This window comes from Pelodiscus sinensis, chromosome 5 (assembly GCF_049634645.1).
Source record: "Pelodiscus sinensis isolate JC-2024 chromosome 5, ASM4963464v1, whole genome shotgun sequence".
Lineage (NCBI taxonomy): Eukaryota > Metazoa > Chordata > Testudines > Trionychidae > Pelodiscus > Pelodiscus sinensis.
The window spans coordinates 20,675,240-20,699,153 of record NC_134715.1 but is presented as its reverse complement, the minus strand read 5'-3'; the positions used below and the strand labels follow the sequence as shown (position 1 = coordinate 20,699,153).

At 43.0% G+C, this 23,914-nt stretch overlaps 1 long non-coding RNA gene across 3 annotated transcripts in view; it reads right to left on the bottom strand.

The window, feature by feature from the left end:
• The window catches only part of LOC142829538 (uncharacterized), a 115,417-nt gene extending 92,451 nt beyond the window's left edge, over positions 1 to 22,966 (bottom strand). For all 3 annotated transcript variants that reach the window (XR_012904032.1, XR_012904033.1, XR_012904031.1), the window contains exon 1: positions 22,578 to 22,966. This is a non-coding gene — a long non-coding RNA (uncharacterized LOC142829538). The remainder of the gene's footprint in view (positions 1 to 22,577) is intronic.
• Positions 22,967 to 23,914: the final 948 nt, after the last annotated feature.

The following is a 23,914-nucleotide window of genomic DNA, read 5'->3' as shown; positions in this document are numbered from 1 at the left end:
TTAGGCCAGTGGTCCCCGACATGCCGCCCGCCAGGGCATGCCATGGTGCCCGCCTAGTGACCAGGGCTGGCCCGAACCATTCTTGCACCCCGGGCTCCCGGCGCTTTTGCAGCCCCTGCCCCCGGGCACCCGCCAAAAGGTTGGGGACCACTCCTTTAGGCAATTACAATTCTAACCACTATCATTTAAAGCTTCTATGGGGGCTGGACTTGATGACCTCCGGAGGTCTCTTCTAGCTCTGTGATTCTATGACTGGCACAGCCCAGCAGATCTAAAATTGGATGCCCCTTGTGTCTTTTCCTGGCGATTCATGTCTCCTTTAAAGCACCTCCCTGTTCATGTGTCTATATTACAGTGTCTCTCTCATTATGTTAACTCAAGCAGAGATGGGAAGTTGACATTTACATATGTGATCTAGTTTGAGAGAACGTATATACCAACAATGTGTGTATCTCACTTTTTCGGGTTATTTTCATTTTTTTAAAGCTCTTTCTGAGGTTATTACTTAAAAATAGCTGTTTGGCTTCTCTTATTGATTTTGTTCTTCTAAATGTAATGCTTGTTTCACTCTAAGATGCACGTGTTTCTTTAAAGTGAATCAATAATAAGGTAGTTTAGACTGTGCATCTTACCTCTCTGTGCATGCTATTAGTTCCAGACTCCCAAGGGTGGTTTGTGCAGTGAACCACAATAATGAGGTTGATAGTTCATAAAGGGGCTGATGTGACAAATTGCTGACCTGCTTCAGAGACACAGCAATCTTACCCTTGCCAAGGTCTTGACATTCAGACTTTCCCTCAGCATAATTCTTGCTATTAAATGATGGTTATTAAAGTGCTTTACTCACCAAACTAGTCTGAGAAAACGTAAGAGAACATAACTACTCACTTAAATAGTGATGCATCTGTCTGAACAGAACAGCACTCCTGCATTGCCTGGAAACTGAAGCTGATGCATTTTTAAGTTGCTGCTTTTATAACTGATGAAGCCCTAAATAGTATGCATCACTGTTATATCAGGGATCGTTTCTTTCCCCCTGTTTGTACATAATTGCCTGAAGTTCCAAAGCTGTTTTGTTAAGAACTTGCATCTTACTTCCAGTTTGAATTTGGGTACCCTTCAGTCATTGGCTTGTGCTAGGCCTTTGTTGGCTGTATTGGAGTCCTGTACTATCAGAAGCTCTCCTGTGGGTATTTACAGTCTGTGAGTGAGTCAACTCTTAAGCTTCTCTTTGAGAACTAAATATATTGAGTTTCTGAAATCTGTCAGGCAGATTTTCCAGATCTTGAATCAGTCTCTTTTCTCTCTTCTTGGACACCATTACTGTGCCCATTATTTCAGTAATGCTCTCACCAGTGACTTATTCTGAGCTATCACTTCCCTGCTATTACAATATATTGTCCTGTTTGTACATTAATGAATTCCTTGAGCCCTCTTAGCTATAGCATCACATTAGAAGCTCATGTTCAGTTAATTATATTGAATAATGAAGGGTCATCTTAAAAACTTAAAAAACAATGAATAGTCGAGCAGCACCTTTAAGGCTAACAAAACATGTACATGGTATCTTGGTTAGTCTTTAATGTGCTGCTAGATTGTTAGCATTGCACAACAGACAGAGGCAGTGCTGCCAGCATCCAGTGTGGGTCTGTCAGGTGTACACATGCTTACAGCACACCTACAAGATCAGTTCCTATTGGCCAAACAGGCATTCCCCTGCCTAGTTTAAAAATTCAACTTTGGGGCCTCCAGGTTGGAGCTAGGGCAGCAGCACTTTACCAACTTTGAAAATGGCAACTAGCAGAAAGTTGGGCATTTGGGATGATTAGGTGCCTTGACACCCACATCCTATAAAAAGATGCAGAGGGGTAACCAAATTGGTCTGTACTGGAAAAAACTAAAAACAAGAACTGATCTTTTAGGTGTGCTGTAAGCATGCGTACACCTGACAGACCCACACTAGATGCTGGCAGCACAGCATTGCACAAAAGACAGAGGCACAGGGACAGGTACGTTGAGCATGAGAAGGAAACAACTGGTGTTTGCTATAAGCTAACTCCAAAAGACTATTTGTAGCTAAGTCTTCCTAGCAGAGGGAGGTACCAATCTCTGAATTATCTGTGAAGTGCACCAGGTCAGCCATGTAGGCTTGGTCTGTGTTGTAACTCTCAGCATGGGTAGTAAGATTTGCATAAGTGACGTTCAAGATACTGCTATTCTGAATGCACTATAGCTGACCCTCAGGCACTCAAGCCTGCCAAGTTCCCGGGTTGGAGCTCGGGTAGTTAGTCAAAGTCTCTGCTAGGGCTGCAATATCCACATTGCTATCTTGGTATGCTACCCTGAGCCCCTCTAGCACAAATTTGTCTGCCTGGTCTGGGAGCCTCACTCCCAGCTGCACTGAAGAAGTATCTTCTGGCATTTCACTCCTGACTCACTTAGAATGATTCTGCTCAGCTGATGAGCTTCTGAAAATCCCTTTCTTATATACTTAACTATCTTCACACATGTAGATGACCACAAGCCGCCTTTAACTCTGAACTAAATTTTCTAGGTAGCTCAGCAGAGCAACTCAGCATGCATACTGCAGTCGCTCTCTCCCACATGTTATTTGTTGGTATGTTTCTGTCCTTGCTTTTGGTGGCATTACATGTTTGATTTCTGCCATTTGATTTGCCAAGTGATCTAGATGATCATGTATAGTTGCCTCTTGTCCTTATTTACCACTCACCAATCTCTTCTATTTGCAGACTTTAGCTACAGTATTATTATTATTTTTACATCACTGATAAACATTGAATAGTATTAGGCCCAGAAAATACCTGTGAGTTCCCAATAGAAACTTTCCTGTTTGGTTATTATTAGCCATTTTAACCCATTTAATAAATGCTATATTTTGTATAGTGCTAATATTTTAATCAGATATCATACTGTATTAGGTCCCAAAGTCCCTTATGTGCTAATAGTTACCCACTAGTTATCACCTAAACTTTACATGTCATAAAATTATTCATTGTTAGTGCTGTTGTTGCATGCAGAGGCCCCAACTAAGAGAAGGACTCTTGAATTAATTTAGCTGGCATATAGGGGCCCAAAGATGTTAATATAGCTCAGATGCTGTTCAACATCAAATAGTGTTGGACAAGCTCGGTACAAGTGCAAACCATTAACGTCCTTTTTAATCTTTTATTAAAGATAAAGGAAAACACTGAAAGCAGTTGAAATGTCTAGTCTTAACTAAGGTTTTCACTTTAGCATCCAGTGCTCCTTTCCCCTGTAGCTGGAGAAAGTGTTAAGCAGAAGCCTTCTCATCTACCATGTTTGACAGTCTCTTAGGGTATGTCTACACTACAGCGCTAATTCGAATGAGTGCATCTAGACCTTAAAACTAATTCGAATTAGTGTTTTGCTAATTTGAAATAGCATGTCCACATTGAGTGAACCCTGAACCGAAGTTAAGGCTGGCCAGAACCAGTGCTGACAGGGCATCAGGTTAGGACTGAGCTTAAAGGGACCCTACCCCTACCCCGGACAGACAGTTGTTCCCCGCTTGCTTGTCTACCTCGATGAGGGACAGCAAAGCAGTCCTGTCTTGGAGTGCCCTGAGTGCCTACACACGGCACATCACAGCACTCGGCCATCAGCCCGGCTGCACTTGCTGCAAGCTGCCATCTGGGGTGAGGGTGGGATCAATCGGGGGGGCAGTCAGGATCCAGGAGGCACGGCAGGAGAGCTTCCACCCCAAGGAGCCCACAGAGCCACCCCAGTCCTCCCCATCAGGGGCTCGTGCCCCATTCCTCCCACTCCTCCTTCCACTTAACCTTCCCTAGCCCCCCTTCCTGATGTAAAAAATAAAGGACAAGTGTTCAAAAATAGAAAATCTCTTTATTTAACAAAACTGGGGGGGATTAACCTCTGGGGAGACTGGGAATAGGAGGTGGGAGAGGGAAAGGGGGAAACCTGGGAGGAGGGAGCTGGAAGGGGGAAGCCAGGGGAAGAAGGAGGAGGGGAAGTATAAAACTATGGTACGCCATATCTTCAGTACTGTGTACAGATGTGGTCTCCTCACCCCAAAGGTATTTTGGCCTTGGAAAGGGTTCCTAAAAGGGCAACTACAATGATTAGGGGGTTTGGAACAGGTCCCATATGAAGAGAGGCTAAAGAGACTGGGACTTTTCAGCTTATAAAAGAGGAGACTGAGGGGGATATGATAGAGGTCTATAAAATCATGAGTGGTGTGGAGAGGGTGAATAAAGAAAAGTTCTTCATTAGTTCCCATAATAGAAGGACTAGAGGATAGCAAATGAAATGAATGGACAGCAGCTTTAAAACTAATAAGCGAAAGTTCTTCTTCACACAGCACATAGTCAACCTGTGGAACTTCTTGCCACAGGAGGCTGAGAAGGCTAGAACTATAACAGAGTTTAAAGAGAAGTTAGATAAATTCATGGAGGTTGGGTGGATTTTGCCAAAACCCACAAAAAGACTGTCAGCTTACAGGGGCAGGGCCCAATAGGGTTGTGGATTCACTTCAAGACAGAGTCGATTAGCGGTAGTTGCTTTTATTAATATCACTACTATTACAGGCTTAGTACTGCCAGGTGTTACACAGCTACTGCAAAGTAATATGCTAATAAGCATAGACAGAGCAATGCATAAAAGCGTAACAGACACTTGGAAATGCTTACACTCCTTCAGTCTGTGGGGAGTCCAGTTCTAGTCACCTTGCACCAGGCCTCAGTGGACGTGGCTCCAACTAGGGGGATCCAGGGAACCATTCAAGGTTTAGGTCCCTGGTAAGACACACTGGACACGGGACTCCTTACACTAGTTATACTACAGGGCTACGTCTACACTGGCCCCTTTTCCGGAAGGGGCATGTAAATTTCATGAGTCGTCGTAGGGAAATCCGCGGGGGATTTAAATATCCCCCGCGGCATTTAAATAAAAATGTCCGCCGCTTTTTTCCGGCTTTTAAAAAAGCCGGAAAAGAGCGTCTAGACTGGCCCCGATCCTCCGGAAAAAGCGCCCTTTCCTTTGAAGTAGGAATAAGAGCCTCCGGAAAAGGGCGCTTTTTCCGGAGGATCGGGGCCAGTCTAGACGCTCTTTTCCGGCTTTTTTAAAAGCCGGAAAAAAGCGGCGGACATTTTTATTTAAATGCCGCGGGGGATATTTAAATCCCCCGCGGATTTCCCTACGACGACTCATGAAATTTACATGCCCCTTCCGGAAAAGGGGCCAGTGTAGACGTAGCCCAGTTGTTTACCAGGTGCGCGCATGCTGACCCAATGCCACTCTCAAAGTTCCCACGGGACTGAGAACCAAGATCATGATATTTATTCTATACTCGGCTCTCAGCTAGCAAGCATAGGAAGTTGCAGCTGATGAAGGCCATCTGATAAAGTACACCTCGTATTTTCACTAGCAGGGCTCATGGCTGGCCTAGAGGAATACAAATTTAACCCCTGCAAACATACATATGGCTTTTTTGTAACACAGAGGGGCTGTGTCTACACTGGCATGAATTTCCAGAACTGCTTAAAACGGAATACTATTCCGTTTTAAGTTTTTCCAGAAAAGGAGCATCTACATTGGCAGGCTGCTTTTCCGGAAAACCCCTTTTCGCGTTGGCGTCATTTTCGCGATCGGGGCTTTTTTACGGAAAAGACTACTGGGCTGTCTACACTGGCCCTTTTCCGGAACAGTGTTCCGGAATAAGGACTTATGCCCGAGCGGGAGCAGCATAGCTTTTCCGGAATAGTGGCTGATTTGTACAGTAGAGCGTCGTTGCTTTTCCAGAAATTCAAGGGCCAGTGTAGACAGCTCGCAGCTTATTCCGGAAAAGCGGCTGATTTTCCGGAATAAGTGGCCCAGTGTAGACACAGCCACAAGGTGAGAGAGAGACGAGGTAAATTAGCTGTTTCTATAGCAATTTTTGCTGAAACAATGTTCAAACTTTGAATATAAGTTAAGTTACACAATAGGTAATAGGGCAGTTTCTGATGGTAGTTCTTCCTTCCGTTAGAGAATATGTATTAAACTAATAATGAAGTCAGTTGCGAAACAGCCACTAAATCAGATATTCACCCAAGAAACCATTGAATATATGATTATATTCCATGCACACAACCACTTGTATAAACAGACACCGGCAAATAGAATTCATTAAAAATGCATCAAACCAAAATAAAATCCATAAATCTTTGAACAATTTTTTTAAATAAAATGTGGTTGTAATGTAAGTGTTTTCACTATAATATCTGTTTTTTCAAGCAGTAAGGTTAATCTGAGAGTAAAGCACTGAGCTAGGACTGATGATATCTGGTTCTGTACCTCAGTTGTCTCCATAATATGAGAATTATTATACTACGGATTAGATGGCAAATATGGCTGGCATGAAAACAATTCCATTTCATAATAAACTGAGGTTTTGAAACATTTAGTTCTGATGCATAACAAAAGTGAAAACTTTCAGGAGAGACCAAGACCAACCCTGAATAGCCAATAGCCCAGTGTTATGATTTGGAACAGGGACTTCCATTTGGTTTCTTACATCCCAGCTGAATTCCCCTCGCTGCAAGACAATTAGCTATTTGGGGATGGGATTCCCATTCCTAAAATCCTTGATCTGAGAAACCTTCTTTATAGTGTTGCAAAAGAAAAGTTTCCACGAAGCATTATTTAAAGAAAAAAAATAGGGAGGGGTGACATCTTGGCAATTTTTTAAACCAAATCTAATTCTAAATTCTCCAGGGAAGGACCTGTCTATCTGTGTGTAAATATTTTTGGCACCTGCAAGAGCTATTGGAATTCTGACTTTAAAAAAAATCTGCACACAATTTTGCAGGAGAATATTAGTATTAAGATGGGCATATCCCTTAAGTTAATGGCTGTTAAAGAAAGCAGCACAGATGAACCCCCCAATACCAGGTTGAATACCACAATGATGGCTGGGTCTTATGTGGGAGAAGAAAATATATTTTAATGCTGAGAAGGATTTCTAATTGGGAACACATCTTACATTGGTAACAGAATTGTTGATTAGATCAGAGTCATCATTCAACACAAATAAATCAAGTGACTGCTTGAGTCTTTTTCTTCAGGCTTTGGAGGCCATGGTGGCTGAACTGGAGCTAAGGGAGGCAGAGAGATAGATGAGGCTTTCCGGGACATTGTAGAACTGTCGCACCTCCAGTCAGTCAGACAGCCCCTGAGTTCTTAAGGATGGTGAAAGGCTCAGTGAAGAAGAACATTCAACTGGAGCAGAGGGAAACCATCCCATAGTTGGGACCCTCCTTCCAAATGATGTTGTGGTATCCTCTCACACTGAGGATACCTCTCCCAGTAGAGGCATCTCCAGTCATTAGGAAAAGGCAAATGTTAGTAATGGGGGATTCAATCATTAAAAATCTAGACAGCTGAGTTTGTGATGACTAGGACAACCATATGGTGACTTGACTGCCTGGTGTGAAGGTTGCAGATTTCTAGATAGACTTAAGTGTGGTGCTGAGGAGGAGCCAGTGGTCATGGTACATGTAGATACCAGTGACATAGGGAAGGGTAGGAGAGAGGTTCTGGAGGTCAAATCTAGCCTGCTAAGAAAGAGATTGAAATCCAGGACCTTCATGGTAGCATTCTCTGAAATGCTTCCAGTTCCACATGCAAGGCCAGGTAGACAGGCAGAACTTCAGAGTCTCAATGAGTGGCTGAGACGATGGTGTAGAGAGGAGGGGGTTAGTTTTATTAGTAACTGGGGAAACATTTGAGAAAGGGGGAGCCTACAAAGGAAAGGATAGGCACCACCTAAACCAAAATGGAACCAGATTGCTGGCATTTAACATTAAAAAGGTTGTTGAGCAGTTTTCAAACTAAGAGCTGGGAGAAAGCTGACTGGTGTGGAGAAACACATGGATTGGACAGAGACATTTCTTATGGGATGGTTTATTAATAGAGATTCTCTATGCTTTAGTAAAAAGGAGAAGATGGAAGATGATGAAGTATGGGTAAGATCAGATGAGAAACAATCAAATGGAAAATAGCCTAACACATCAGGAAATGGCAGACAGATAAATAGTGAGAAATGTTTAAAGTGCTTATACACAAATGCTAAAAGTCTAAATAATAAGCTGGGTGAACTAGAGTGCCTTGTATTAAAGGAGAATATTGACAGGCATCACAGAAACTTGGTGGCATGATGACAATAAATGGGACACAGTCATACCAGAATACCAAAAATATTGGAAAGACAAAACAGGTCGTATTGGTGGCAGAGTGGCAATATATATGGAAGAAAATGTTGAATCAAATGAAGTACAAATTTTAAATGAACCAAAATGTTCCATAGACTCTCTATGGGTAGTAATTCCATGCTCTAATAATAAGAATATAGCAGTAGGGATATATTATTGACCACCTGACCAGGATAGTGATAGTGACTATGAAATGCTAAGGGAGATTTCAGAGGCTATCAAAAAACAACACAATAATAGCAGGGGATTTCAACTATCCCCATATTGACTGGGTACATGTCACCTCAGGACAGGATGCAGAGATAAAGTTTCTTGTTACCTTAAATAACTGCTTCTTGGAGCAGCTGGTTCTGGGACCCACAAGGGGAGAGGCAATTCTTGATTTAGATATAAGTGGACCACTTGGAAATAGTAACCATAACATAATAAAATTTAACATCCCCGAGGTGGGAAAAATGCCTCAGTAGCCCAGCACCGTGGAATTTAATTTCAGAAAGGGGAACACAAAATTGAGAAGGTTAGTTAAGCAGAAATGAAAAGATACACAGTGACAAAAGTAAAAGCCCTTCAAGCTGTATGGAAACTTTTTAAAGACAATATAATAGAGGCCCAATTTAAATATATACCCCAAATTAAAAAAACACAATAAGAGAATCAAGGAAGTGCCACTGTGGCTTAACAACCAAGTAAAAGAAGCAGTAAGAAATAAAAAGGTATCATTTTACAAAAGTTAAAGTTAAATCCTTGTGAGGAAAATGGAAAGAAGCATAAATTTGACAAAGTTTAAGTATAAAAATAAATAAGAAAAGCCAAAAACAAATTGAAGAACAGCTAGCCAGAAACTCAAAAAGTAATAGCAAAATGTTTAACATCAGAATCAGGAAGACTGCTAAACAACAGGTGGGGTCACTGGATGATCGAGACGCCAAAGGAACACTCAAAGATGAACACTCAAAGATGATGCGGAGTAACTAAATGAATTCTTTGCTTTGGTCTTCAAGACCGAGGAAGTCAGGGAGATTCCCAAACCTGAACCATTCTTTTTAGCTGACAATCCCTCACCAAAGGTTCTTAAACACAGTAAGTTATCATGGGAAAAGAGGAAAGGTCCTTTCAAGGTTTGATAACTGGTTAAAAGAGAGGAAACAAAGGGAGGAATAAATGGACAATTTTCAGAATGGGGAGAAATAACTAGTGGTGTCCTCCAAGAGTCTGTACTGGCACCAGTCCTATTCAACCTATTTATAAATGATCTGGAGAAAGGGGTAAACAATGAGGTGGCAATATTTACAGATGATTCTAAACTGCTCAAGATAATTAAGACCAAAGCAGACTGTGAAGAGCTTCAAAAAATCTCACAAAACAGAGGGTACGTCTACACTACAACGTTAATTCGAACTAACTTAGTTCGAATTAGTTAATTTGAACTAAGCTAATTCGAACTAAGAGATCTAGACTAAAAAACTTTAGTTCGAATTAGCGTTTCGCTAATTCGAACTAGCATGTCCACATTAAGTGGACCCTGAACCAGGCTTAAGGATGGCCGGAAGCAGTGCCGGCAGGGCATCAGAGGAGGACTTAGAGCGTGGAGATGCTGTCTCAGGCTAGCCAAGGGCTGTGCTTAAAGGGTCCTGACCCCCACCCCGGACAGACAGTTCTCAGGGGTGCCCGCTTGCAAAGCAGTCCTGGCTTGGATTGCCCGGAGTACCCACACTGGGCACATCACAACACTCAGCCAACAGACCGGCTGCACTTGCCGCAGGCTGCCATCTGGGGAGAGAGGGCAATTGGGGGGCTGCAGGAGAGCTTCCACCCCCAGAAGCCCGCAGAGCCAGCCCAGTCCTCCCCATCGAGGGCTCGTACTCCATTCCTCCCTCACCTCCTTCCACTTACCCTTCCCTAGCCCCTCTTCTTGATGTACAAAATAAAGGATAATTGTGTTCCAAAATGGAATCTGTCTTTATTGAACAAAACTGGGGGAGACTGGGAAAAGGAGGTGGGAGAGGGGAAGAGAGAGGGTGGGAGAGGGGAGGGCAACTACAATGATCAGGGGTTGGGAACAGGTCCCATATGAAGAGAGGCTAAAGAGACTGGGACTTTTCAGTTTAGAAAAGAGGAGACGGAGAGGGGATAGGATAGAGGTCTCTAAAAGCATGAGTGGGGTGGAGAGGGTGCATCCAGAAAAGTTCTTCATTAGTTCCCATAAAGGAGGACTAGAGGACACCAAAGGAAAGGAAAGGAATGGGTAGCAGGCTTCAAACAGAAAGTTGTTCTTCACAAAGCAAAGAGTCAACCTGTGGAACTCCTTGCTGCAGGAGGATGTGAAGGCTAGAACTAGAACAGAGTTTAAAGGGATATGAGATCAAGTCATGGAGGTTGGGTCCATGGAGTGCTATTATCCAGGGGGTAGGTCCCTGCCCAAGGTTTGTGGAAGGCTGGAGAGGGATGGCACGAGACAAATGGCTTGGTCACTGTCTTCGGTCCATCCCCTCCAGGGTCCCTAGTGTTGGCCGCTGTCGGCAGACAGGCTACTGGGCTAGATGGACCTTTGGTCTGACCCAGGATGGCCATTGTAAGCTCAGGGCTCAGGGTCGGGGGTCTCAGTGGACCACCTTGATTTTCATGCACACCTGCTCCTGGGTGGCCAGGCTGGCAGCTCTCCTGCCCTAGCTGGCCACTTTCCTGTGCCTAGTGCCTCTTGCGGTCCCAGGCAAGCTCCCGGGAGCTGCCAGCCTGATCCCGGGAAGAGGGGGAGGGCTAGGGGGCATCGGGTGGGTGGCTCGATCCGTGCCAGGTGCAGGGTCTGCTGGCTGGGTGCTGGCAGGCTTGCACCTGGCACGGGCACTGTAGCCATTCCGTGCCCCTTTAAGGGGTCTGGGGCCGGGAGGGGGGCAGACGAGTTTCCCTGGTGTTGGCCAGAGTGGCCACCAGGGAAAGCTGGGGAGGGCTAGCCTCCCACTAGTTCGAATTAAGGGTCTACACAGCCCTTAATTCGAACTAGTAAATTCGAACTAAGCTTAATCCTCATGGAATGAGGATTACCTAGTTCGAACTAAGCGCTCCGTTAGTTCGAATTAAATTCGAACTAACGGAGCGCTAGTGTAGCGCCTATGTAAGTTAGTTCGAACTAACGTCTGTTAGTTCGAACTAACTTTGTAGTGTAGACATACCCTAAGTGATTGGGCAACAAAATGGCAAATGAAATTTAATATTGATAAATGCAAAGTAATGCATATTGGAAAAAATAATCCCAACTATACATATAATATGATGGGGAGTAATTTAGCTATAACCACTCGAGAGAGATCTTGGAGTCATTGTGGATAGTTCTCTGAGAACATCCACTCAGTGTACAGCAGCCATCAAAAAAAGCAAACAGAATGTTAGGAATCATTGAGAACATTTTATTGCCTCTATATAAAACCATGGTACACCCACATCTTGAATACTGAGTACAGATGTGGTCACCTCATCTCAATAAAGATAAATTAGCATTGGAAAAGGTTCAGAAAAGGGCAACAACAATTATTAGGGGTTTGGAATGGGTCCTGTATGAAAAGAGATTAAAAGGACTGGGACTTTTCAGCTCAGAAAAGAAGATTAAGGGGGCACCTGACAGAGGTCTATAAATCCATGACTGGTGTGGAAACAGTGAATAAGGAAAAGTTATTTATTTGTTCCCATAACAAGAACTACGGATCACCAAATGAAATTAATAGGTGGCAGGTTTAAAACAAGCAAAGAAGTTTTTCTTCACACATTGCGTGATCAGCCTGTGGAACTCTGTGCCAGAGGAGGTTGTGAAGACAAGGGCTTTAACAGGATTCAAGAAAGAACTTGATAAATTCAGGGAGATAAGGTCCATCAATGGCTATTAGCGAGGATGGGTGGGAATGGTGTCCCTAGCCTCTGTCAGAAGCTGGAAATAGGTAACAGATGAGGGGTTGCTTAATGATTCACTGTTCTGTTCACTCTTTCTGGGGTACCTGTCATTGGCCACTGTCAGAAGACAGGAAAGTGGGCTAGAAGGACCTTTGGTCTGACCCAGTATGGCTGATCTTATGTTCTGGAGACCCTTGAGCTCCATTGCATCTCTAGGTCTGGTTTTCCTTTCTATGGCAGCTGACCTAGACAAGAATCTGTCTTGTTTCTTCTTCTATAGATTATAGCCAAAAATCTGACTTGCATATTGCATATAAGACTAAAGCTGGATGAGCACACAGATAGATTACTTTTCCTCCCAGAGAAAGTCAATTTATTCTATGAAATCATTTTGGGAAAATAATTAAACTTGAAACTTTTCATGGGAGAGAAACTCCATTTCCAGATTAGCTTTTCATAAAAATTTCTGTCCCTCCTCTCATAAAATTCTAGATGGTGCTTTGAACAACAACTTTGTTGCTTCATTTTCTGATCATTCTCTGATCACATTCTATGCTACATGCATCTCATGAAAGTTAAGAGTCCCAGCCAGAGCCTACAGCTCACCATATAAATTTTCCTTCTGGCAACTCCAATACTATGTAATTAAAAGTTATAAATAAAACACCAACGCAATTAAATAAGAAACTATCACTCTTTTACCACGCATATGGAACAATAACTGTGACTACAACCGCTTTTGTGTAGGCATGAAAACTTATTTCTCAGGTCTGGAACCTGACAAAAGAGTGGATTGCAGATTTGGAACACAATGTATGACATTTGAGGTTTAAATTCTCCTTGCCCTATGTATTTATCTAGGAACCTGGATGGCTCTTATCTCCATAGTATCTAAGCAACTAAAAATATTAATGAGTTTATCCTCACTAAATCTCCAGTAAGCAGGAAATTATCTCCATTCTACAGAAAGACTAAGGATGAGGTTTTTGCTGTTGACTTCAATAGAAGTAGATGTCAACTTACATGACTTTAAAAAAAAAAGATACAAAGAAGGTACAAACGTACAAAGAAGGACAAAAACATGACTGAGCTATGGAACAGCTTCAATATGAAAAGAGATTAGAGAGACTGCAGCTGTTCTGCTTGCAAAAGAAATCACTAAGGGTATGTCTACACTACAAAGTTAGTTCGAACTAACAGACGTTAGTTCGAACTAACTTTCATAGGCACTACACTAGCGCTCCGTTAGTTCGAATTTAATTTAATTCGAACTAACGGAGCGCTTAGTTCGAACTAGGTAATCCTCATTCCACGAGGATTAAGCCTAGTTCGAACTAGCTAGTTCGAATTAAGGGGTGTGTAGCCCCTTAATTTGAACTAGTGGGAGGCTAGCCCTCCCCAGCTTTTCCTGGTGGCCACTCTGGCCAACACCAGGGAAACTCTACTGCCCCCCTCCCGGCCCCGGGCCCCTTAAAGGGGCACAGGCTGGCTATGGTGCCCGTGCCAGATGCAAGCCTGCCAGCACCCAGCCAGCAGACCCTGCACCTGGCATGGATCGAGCCACCCACCCGATGCCCCCCAGCTCTCCCCCTCTTCCCGGGACCAGGCTGGCGGCTTCCGGGAGCTTGCCCGGGACCGCAAGAGGCGGGCACCCGCCTGGGCTAGTGTGGACTTCGTGGACCTTGTCCACGATCTCCGCACTAGGCACAGGAAAGTGGCCGGCTTGGGCAGGAGAGCTGCCAGCCTGGCCACCCAGGAGCAGGTGTGCAAGAGAATCAAGGGGGTCCACTGAGACCCCCAACCCTAAGCCCTGAGCTTACAATGGCCGTCCTGGGTCAGACCAAAGGTCCATCTAGCCCAGTAGCCTGTCTGCCGACAGCGGCCAACCCTAGGGACCCTGGAGGGGATGGACCGAAGACAGTGACCAAGCCACCAAGCCATAAAGTCCTTCTTTATGGGAACTAATGAACTTTTCTGTATGCACCGTCTCCACCCAACTCCTGCTTTTAGAGACCTCTATCCTGTCCCCCCTCCGTCTCCTCTTTTCTAAACTGAAAAGTCCCAGTCTCTTTAGCCTCTCTTCATATGGGACCTGTTCCCAACCCCTGATCATTTTAGTTACCCTCCCCTCTCCCAGCCTCTCTCTTCCCCTCTCCCACCTCCTTTTCCCAGTCTCCCCCAGTTTTGTTCAATAAAGACAGATTCCATTTTGTAAGACACATTATCTTTATTTTGTACATCAAGAAGAGGGGCTAGGGAAGGGTAAGTGGAAGGAAGTGAGGGAGGAATGGGCACGAGCCCCCGATGGGGAGTACTGGGCTGGCTCTGCGGGCTTCTGGGGTGGAAGTTCTCCTGCAGCCCCCCAATTGTCCCCTCTCCCCAGATGGCAGCCTGCGGCAAGTGCAGCCGGTCTGATGGCCGAGTGCTGTGATGTGCCCAGTGTGGGCACTCAGGGCACTTCAAGCCAGGACTGCTTTGCAAGCGGGACACCCCTGAGAACTGTCCGGGGTGGGGGTCGGGACCCTTTAAGCACAGCCCTCGGCTAGCCTGAGGCAGCATCTCCACGCTCTACGTCCTCCTCTGATGCCCTGCCGGCACTGCTTCCGGCCATCCTTAACCCCGCTTCAGGGTCCACTTAATGTGGACGCGTTAGTTCGAATTAGCAAAACGCTAATTTGAACTAGTTTGTAGTTCTAGATGTGTTAGTTCGAATTAGCTTAGTTCGAATTCACTAATTAACTAAGTTAGTTCGAATTAGCACTGTAGTGTAGAAATACCCTTAGACAGTCTTTTTTATTCCGTTCATATCACTGGCGGACATTTAAATTGGACACTAATTGGTAATTGGCCCAGGTGCAGAACAATAATTGGTACTGGTCATAAGTGGAAAGCACATGATATCACTAGCTAATTAAAAAAAGACCTTGGTACCCACTCCTCACAGATACAGACTTAGGTTCAGGAAAGGGTCTAAAATGACAGCATGATGGAAAGAGATGATCTAATCAAACCATGAGGTACAGGGTGATGGGTGGTTCTAAGTAGGGTCAGAGGGTGGTTACCTGACAGTGTCAGAAGGTGGCAACCTGATACATCAACAGTGAGGTGTGATTTGTTGTACCTGTATATAAGGTGGTGTCTTGGGGAGACAGTCTTTGGAGGAAAGTGGAAATTTCCCACTTGACTAAGTCATTCCATTGTGGCAAGTACATATGTATGCATAGTGGTTCAGTAGAGACTACTGACAACTCTTACTGTAGTGCACTTTACAATAAATCTGGCCTGGCACCTTCAATCCTTATCTGGTTTGTGGTCTTTGGGGGCTTTCTTGGGGTCTGCTGTGAAGACTAAGTGCACAAGTCTACACAGCACACATCACTGAGCACACACATAAGCAGCCTTCTGGTTATCATCATCATTGGAGAGAGAGACCTGTGAGGACACCTTAGGAATAAATCCCAGCCGCCCTTCTGAAGAACTACAAGAGCATCTACACAGCAAAAGAGCATTGAAAAAGTGATCTGCTTTTTCGAAAGATAGCGTCCACACTGAATAGATTCTCACATTTAAGCTTCAATTATTATTACTATGGATGGAGTGGCTACCAGGGCACCTGTGCTTTTTCCTCTTGCCTCCTCTTTTGAAAACTCCCTCTTCCCCATCCACACATGGCTTTTTCTGAAAGAGCTCCTTCAGAAAAAGGGTTCTTCCTCAGAAAAAGGTTTACCAATGTTGGAAAAATCCCTCTGTTTTCAATTTTTTTTGAAAGAATGTGATTGCAGTGTGGACGTAAGGGATTTTTTTTTGGAAAAATAGCTGTTTTTCAAAAAAACAAACAAACAAAAAAAACTCTGCAGTGTAGTCATACCCCCTTGCTGCAATTTAAGCCCATTGCTTCTTGTCATATCCTCAGAGGTTAAGGAGAATACTTTCTCTCCATTGTCGTAACAATCTTTTAGATACTCAAAAGCTGTTGTCATGCTCCCTCTCCCCCTTCTCTTTTAGACTAAACAACCCCACCTCTTTCAATCTTCCCTCATAGGTCATGTTTTCTAGACCTTTAATAATGTTTGCTGCTCTTCTATGGACCTTCTGCAATCTGACCATATCTTTCCTGAAATGTGGCACCCAGAACTGGACATGGTACTAAAATTGAGGCCTAATGAGTAGACTGGAAGAATTACTTCTTATATCTTGCTTACAAAACTCCTGCTAATACATCCCAGAATGATATTTGCCTTTTTTGCAAGTGTCACACAGTAGACTCATATTAAGCTGTCCAGTCTGACCCCTAGATTCCTAAAACACATAGTCAACTTATGGACCTTGTTGCCAGAATATGTTGAAAGTCAAAACTGTAACAGAGTTCCGAAAAGAATTAGTAAGTCATGGGGGATCGGGCCCTTCAATGATTATTAGCCAAGATTGTCAGGATGTTACCTCATGCTTTGAGTGTCCCTAGGCCTCTGCCAGATAGTGGGTTTGGATGACAGAGAATGCATTGATTCTCTGTGTTCTGTTTATTCACTTAGAAGCATCAGGCAGTGGCCACTGTTAGAAGACCGTGAGCTACACAGACCATTGGTCTGATCCATTATCACCATTCTTATGGTCTTATTTACCTCATGTCACACAGGATCTTTGGGAGATCCACTAACTGAAATGAGTTCGTTTGAGTCTCCATGAAGTCTCTTAACAACAAGACCATACTAACAGGATAAAGCAAAGTTTACAGTCTTATCTGTGGCCCAATTTTAGTTTTATTACCCTTGAGATATTACAGGCTGAAAAATTCCTTCAGGTGTGTCTCTGTAATTACATAAGAGGGAAGGGATGGGCAATATTTTGCAAAATGCAACTTAAATTATTTCTAGATGGGCCTAGATATCTGAGGTTTAAAAAAAAAAATCTCTATTGCAGATATATAATTTGCAGAGGGTTTTCTGGTTGGACTAACTCAAGAACCGAAACACTTTGACCTAATGGCCATTCAGTGGGTTGTGACAACCTTTCAACAAACAAAACTAAGATAACAAATATAGCCCTGCTATGCACATGACTTCTTGAAAAGCCACTGGCATGATTTACAGTGCAAAAATTGACTGTGACAGTCTAAAATGAATGTCAATATAGTACCAGAAGACAATAGTATGAATAGTTTATCTTCTGCCACAGCTCTTGCTCATATTCACTTCATATGACTAAACAGTTGGTAAAACTCTGATAAGCTTCTGTCCGATTTGCCATGCAGCTTACAACGAAAGCCCCAATCTGAGAGAGACAATGAGTGTGTGTGTGTGTGTGTGTGTGTGTGTGTGTGAGAGAGAGAGAGATATTTAAACTGCTACTCTGAGCTGGCCTACAAGCCTTTCTTATAAATGTGAAATGCACTAAACCACCTTCTTTTTCTTCTGCCTGCTTTGTGTTTGGTTGAAGACCTATAAGCAATTTGCTAAACAAAAAAAAGAAATACATCCCTGCACCATGTGAAACCTAGAACTCACCAACAATGAAAACATTTTGTGAATACAGATAAGGAAAAATGTATAATACTAAAACTCCCAACTCATGATACAATTATTAAAATTCAGGGTCCTTGAAATCATTCTCTTCTGAAGAAAGAAAATAAGTAGAAGGATAATATTTGATATTAAACTTTTCTGAAGTGAAATTGCATGACTAAACCTGAACTAAATATGAAAGTGTGACATATGATTTAAAAAACAGATTTTTCTCACAAGGGCTATAAGCTCTATAAGATTATTTTACATGTAAAATGTGGGGAGTTTGTGTGTGTGGCTTTGGAGAATGGTGGGGTTCATTCTCTGAAAGAGCTGGAGGTGCTAATCCATGCTGCTTGGTCATGGTCCCTAAAAAAATATTTAAGTTGCTGTTGGAGGTATCAACACATTTGATTGTTTTTATAATATCATGGACTGTGGGTTTAAGATGCTGGGAACAGGACCTCCAACATACTTCAAAGACCATATCTTGTCTTTTTGGAACGATATTGTAAATTGCACCAGATCTGTTTTAAGATACCTCTGTGCCCCTTTTACCACCTATTAAAAAATACCTCTGTGCCCCTTTTACCACCTATTAAAAAATACCCACACAAGTCTATCTCCCGATCCACAAGGCTACCAATACGTGGTTGAAATCTTCACAAAAATTAAGCCTTGCAACTATCTCTATTACACTTCCTTAGACATGCTGAGGAACAAAGGGTGGACTGGATCAGTATTACTTTTGGGGTTGTTTATTGGGACAGATTCTTAAGAGTAAAATCACACACACACACACACACACACACACTTTGGAGACAGGCTGCAAATGCAGTGTAGATTACTTTTGATTTCGCTGGTGGCTGGAGTGCTGGCCAGGTGTCAGCTTCCCGGAGACTCAACCATGATGTTCCTTGGGAGATCCCCCTGAACCGGTTCCAGGTTTCTGCTGTGATGTTACATTTTGTCCAAGAGAGAGATTTTTTTCTGTCTGCTTCTCAGTGAATTTATCTGCTTTCACAGTCTTTGTCTGCTTTAAAAGGTCACAGATCCTAAACTGCCTTTTTGGTTGGGTATTTCTCATTCATATCTCACACACATTTCACAGGTTACATACTGTAGTGGGTTCGACTCACTTTCTGCATGGCTCTTTCTTCAGGATGACTTTTGGGGAAGTAACTGGCTGCTCCGATGCCGATGCACCCCTTTTGAGTGAGGTGTTCTCTTCAGGGCACTGCCCTCCTGCAGTGACTACTCTGGTCTTGGTCCACACCCCCTTCCGGTGTGGAGTCATTGTTCTTCCTCAGCTCCTCCTCCAGCATCCTCTCTACTCCCTAAGAACCCCAATTCTTCTCCCACTCTGCCTGTCTGGTTGCCTCCTACAACCTTGCCTTGTGGACTTATGGCCTGGGGCTTCCCTGGGTCAAACTCCCCCAGCCTACTGCAGCTGCCTCCTAGAGAACCGCAGCTGCTGCCTTGCTGCCCAGCCTTTTAGGGCTGCCTCTATGCGAGCCCCGTCCTCCATGACTGCTTCCTTGCAGGCCTCAGGCTGGGTAGCCTAGGTTTGCTAGGCCAAAGCCTCTCTCATTGCAGGCAGGTCTCTCTACTCCTCCCAGGAGCTATATGTCCTCCAGCTGGGCCCTCCTTAGCTGCCTCAGCTGGGCTTCCTCCTGACTCCAGGTCTCAGCCCCTTAATGGGCCAGTACAGGGCAACTCCCTGCCACAATACATATTCATAAGCAATATGGTTTCTAAACAAAATGGGGCCTCATGGCCTTGCATTGTACTAAGAACGTACTAAAGGCACGATAAAAAGCTTAACAAATTATAACTAAGAAAGCCAAGGTCAGGGAGAAGGGAAAAGCAGAGGTGTCTGGTCAGCTAGACACCAGTGAAGAGAAGGAGGGGAGGGGCTGTGTCCGACAGGTAACCATACACAATGATCACCAAGGGGCTCTTCTACAACCAAATGCCAGTGGTTGTTCTACTGCCAGAAAACTCATAAGAACATAAGAACGGCCGTACTGGGTCAGACCAAAGGTCCATCTAGCCTAGTATCCTGTCTACTGACAGTGGCCAGCACCAGGTTCCCCAGAGAGGGGGGACCGAAGACAATGATCAAGCGATTTGTCGCCTGCCATCCCTCTCCACCCTCTGACAAACAGAGGCCAAGGACACAATTTATCCCCTGGCTAATAGCCTTTTATGGACCTAACCTCCATGAAATTATCTAGCTTCTCTTTAAACTCTATTATAATCTTAGCCTTCACAGCCTCCTCTGGCAAGGAGTTCCACAGGTTGACTACATGCTGTGTGAAGAAGAACTTTCTTTTATTCGTTTTAAACCTGCTACCCATTAATTTCATTTTGTGTCCTCTAGTTCTTCTATTTAGGGAACTAATAAATAACTTTTCTTTATCTGCTCTCTCCACACCACTCATGATTTTATAGACCTCTATTATATCCCCCCTCAGCCTCCTCTTTTCTAAACTGAAAAGTCCCAGTTGCTTTAACCTCTCCTCATATGGGGCCCGTTCCAAAACCCTAATCATTTTAGTTGCCCTTTTCTGAACCCTTTCCAAGGCCAAAATATCTTTTTTGAGGTGAGGAGGCCACATCTGTACACAGTATTCAAGATGTGGGCGTACCATAGTTTTATACAGGGGCAGTAAGATATTCTGGGCCTTATTTTCTATCCCTTTCTTAATAATTCCTAGCTTTCTATTTGCCTTTTTGACCACCGCTGCACACTTTGTGGAAGTTTTCAGAGAACTGTCCACGATAACTCCAAGATCTCTTTCCTGATTTGTCAAAGCCAAATTAGCCCCCATAATACTGTACGTATAGTTGGGGTTATTTTTCCCGATGTGCATTACTTTACACTTAACCACATTAAATTTCATTTGCCCATTTGGTTGTCCAATCACTCAGTTTGGTGAGATCTTCTTGGAGTCCCTCACAGTCAGCTTCTGTCTTGACTATCCTAAACAGTTTGGTATCATCTGCAAACTTTACTACCTCACTGCTTACCCCTTTCTCCAGATCATTTATGAATAGGTTGAAAAGGATTGGTCCCAGGACTGACCCTTAGGGTACACCACTAGTTACCCCTCTCCAATCTGAAAATTTACCATTTATTCCTACCCTTTGTTTCCTGTCTTTTAACCAGTTCTCAATCCAAGAAAGGACCTTCCCTCTTATCCCATGGCAATATAATTTACACAAGAGCCTTTGGTGAGGGACCTTGTCAAAGGTTTTCTGAAAATCCAAGTATACTATATCTACTGGATCCCCCTTGTCCGCATGTTTGTTAACCCCTTCAAAGAACAATAATAGATTAGTAAGACAGGATTTCCCTTTACAGAAACCACGTTGACTTTTGTCCAATAAATTATGTTCTTCTATATGCTTCACAATTTTATTCTTTACTATTGTTTCGACTAATTTGCCCAGTACTGAAGTTAGACTTGCCGGTCTGTAATTGCCAGGATCGCCTCTAGAGCCCTTTTTAAATATTGGTGTCACGTTGGCTACCTTCCAGTCATTAGGTACGGAAGCTAATTTAAAGGATAGGTTACAAACCATAGATAATAGCTCAGCAATTTCCCATTTTAGTTCTTTTAGAACCCTTGGATGAATGCCATCCGGTCCCTGAGATTTGTTAACATTAAGTTTTTCTATTTGTTCCAAAACCTCCTCTAATGACACTTCAATTCGGGACAGTTCCTCAGATTCATCACCCACAAAGGACGGTGCAGATTCAGGAATCTCCCCAACGTCCTCAGCCGTGAAGACTGAAGCAAAGAAATCATTTAGTTTCTCCGCAATGGCTTTATCGTCCTTGATTGCTCCTTTTATATCTCGATCATCTAGGTGACCCACAGGTTTTTTAGCAGGCTTCCTGCTTCTAATGTACTTAAAAAACATTTTGTTATTTCTTTTTGAGTTTTTGGCTAGCTGTTCCTCAAAATCTTTTTTTGCTTTTCTTATTACATTTTTACACTTGATTTGATAGTGTTTATGTTCCTTTCTATTTATCTCACTAGGATTGGACTTCCACTTCTTAAAGATACCTTTTTGTCCCTCACTGCTTCTTTTACATGGTGGTTAAGCCACGGTGACTCTTTTTTAGGTCTCTTGCTATGTTTTTTAATTTGGGGCATATATTTAAGTTGGGCCTCTATTATGGTGTCTTTAAAAAGTTTCCATGCACCTTTCAGGGATTTGGCTCTAGTCACTGTGCCTTTTAATTTCTGTTTAACTAACCTCCTCATTTTTGTGTAATTCCCCTTTTTGAAATTAAATGCCAGGGTGCTGGACTGCTGAGGTGTTCTTCCCACCACAGGAATGTTGAATGTTATTATATTATGGTCACTATTCCCAAGCGGTCCGATAACAGTCATATCCTGGACCTGATCCTGCACTCCACTCAGGACTAAATGGAGAATTGCCTCTCCCCTTGTGGGTTCCTGCACTAGCTGCTCCAAGAAGCAGTCATTTAAGCCATTGAGAAATTTTATCTCCGCTTCTCTTCCTGAGGTGACATGTATCCAGTCAATATGGGTAATTAAAATCCCCCATTATTATAGATTTCTTTATTTTGGTAGCCTCTCTAATCTCCCTCAGCATTTCAATGTCAGTATCGCTGTCCTGGTCAGGTGTTTCGGTAACCGGGTTTGGTTCTTTAAGGATTTGAAACCACAGAGAGAGGAATACTTCTTATTAGGGTCAAACAAAGATTATTTTTTTTCTATTTACTTTATAATCAATTTTCCATTTAAATCAATTCATTATTTTTGATTCTTTTAAGACAATATAATATACAAAGAAAAAATAGAAAAACAGTACAGTTAAAAAAAACAAGAAATAACTTCTCCTACAGATATACCCTCCTGATTTACCTTTAAACAATTTATGGAGTTAACAATTATATAATACTCACGTTAAGAAAGATAGAAGCATTGCTTAGATTCAGGAGATATTCTTTTCTTTATGTTTTTCTTTTCTTTGGATTTTTTGTTGCAACTTACGACCAGTATTCGTTCCCCTTTCGGAGCTTATTTGTTCCCCTTTCGGAGCTTTTGTACGGCAGCGAGATTCAGCGCCGGGGAGGGAGCCCTGGTTGATCAGACCTGGCTTTTTGGATTCGCAACCCGTCCGCTCTTGGTCTGTTTCAGCCAACCTTATATACCCTGTTTCGGTATTTTGGTACTCCTCCACTCGCCTGTCAATTGCTGACATTAGATTTTTGTTGTCTCATTCTGCCCTTACAAAAAACTTTCGTCTGCTCCATTTGGGGTAATCAGCACTTTGTTGCATACTGCTGTCTGAGTTAGTTACTTCCCTAAAAGCGGGGTTATTGTTGGTCAACCAATCAAATTTTGTTTTTATTTTTATCTCCTATATCTGAGAGTGCTGCCTTTCCTTTACACTTATAATTAAACTGGTGCTCATTTGACATATTCTGGGTAGGCCTCAATACCTTCCTTTCACAAGGTGGTCAGTAATATACCCCTACTGCTAATTTCTTATTATTGGAGCATGGAATTACTATCCATAGCGATTCTATGGAACATGTTGATTCACTTAATATTTTTATTTCATTTGATTCTACATTATCTTTCACATACAGTGCCACCCCGCCACCCACCCGGCCTGCTCTATCCTTTCTATATATTTTATATCCGGTATTATTGTGTCCCACAGATTTTCCTCATTCCACCAGGTTTCAGTGATGCCTATTATATCAATCTCCTCATTTAATACAAGGTACTCTAGTTCACATATGAGGTACTCTAGTTCCTCCCACTACCTTCTCTTCCCCTATGGCCCAGAAAGTATGTGGCATAAAGTCCATCAAATACCACCTGCAGATTTTCCCACACTGGAGGAATGCCTAGCTGATTAAAACTTCTGCTGTTGCAACTGCTTATTATTACCAGAGAAAGAGCTAAGGAAGTGGGTAAGAATCTGGCTTTCATTGTTGGTCAATCATCATATCTATCCCTCCTTGAAGTTGAGTGCTGAGGATCATCTTCTTCCCACAGAAGCCATGGGAATGAAGTGCTGGGCACTTTTCATGCAAAACTGATGAAATATGTTGATAGTGAATTCTGCTTTGAGCCAAACCCAGGGTGCCAATTTATCATGTGACCCTAAAAAGGCAAAAAGGTGCCAGAATCAAGGTGTGAATCAGAATCAAGATGGAATCTTTTCTTCTGATAAATAAGACCCTTTGCACATAGCGAAAACCTGCATGCTTCCTGAGGATTGACTAAT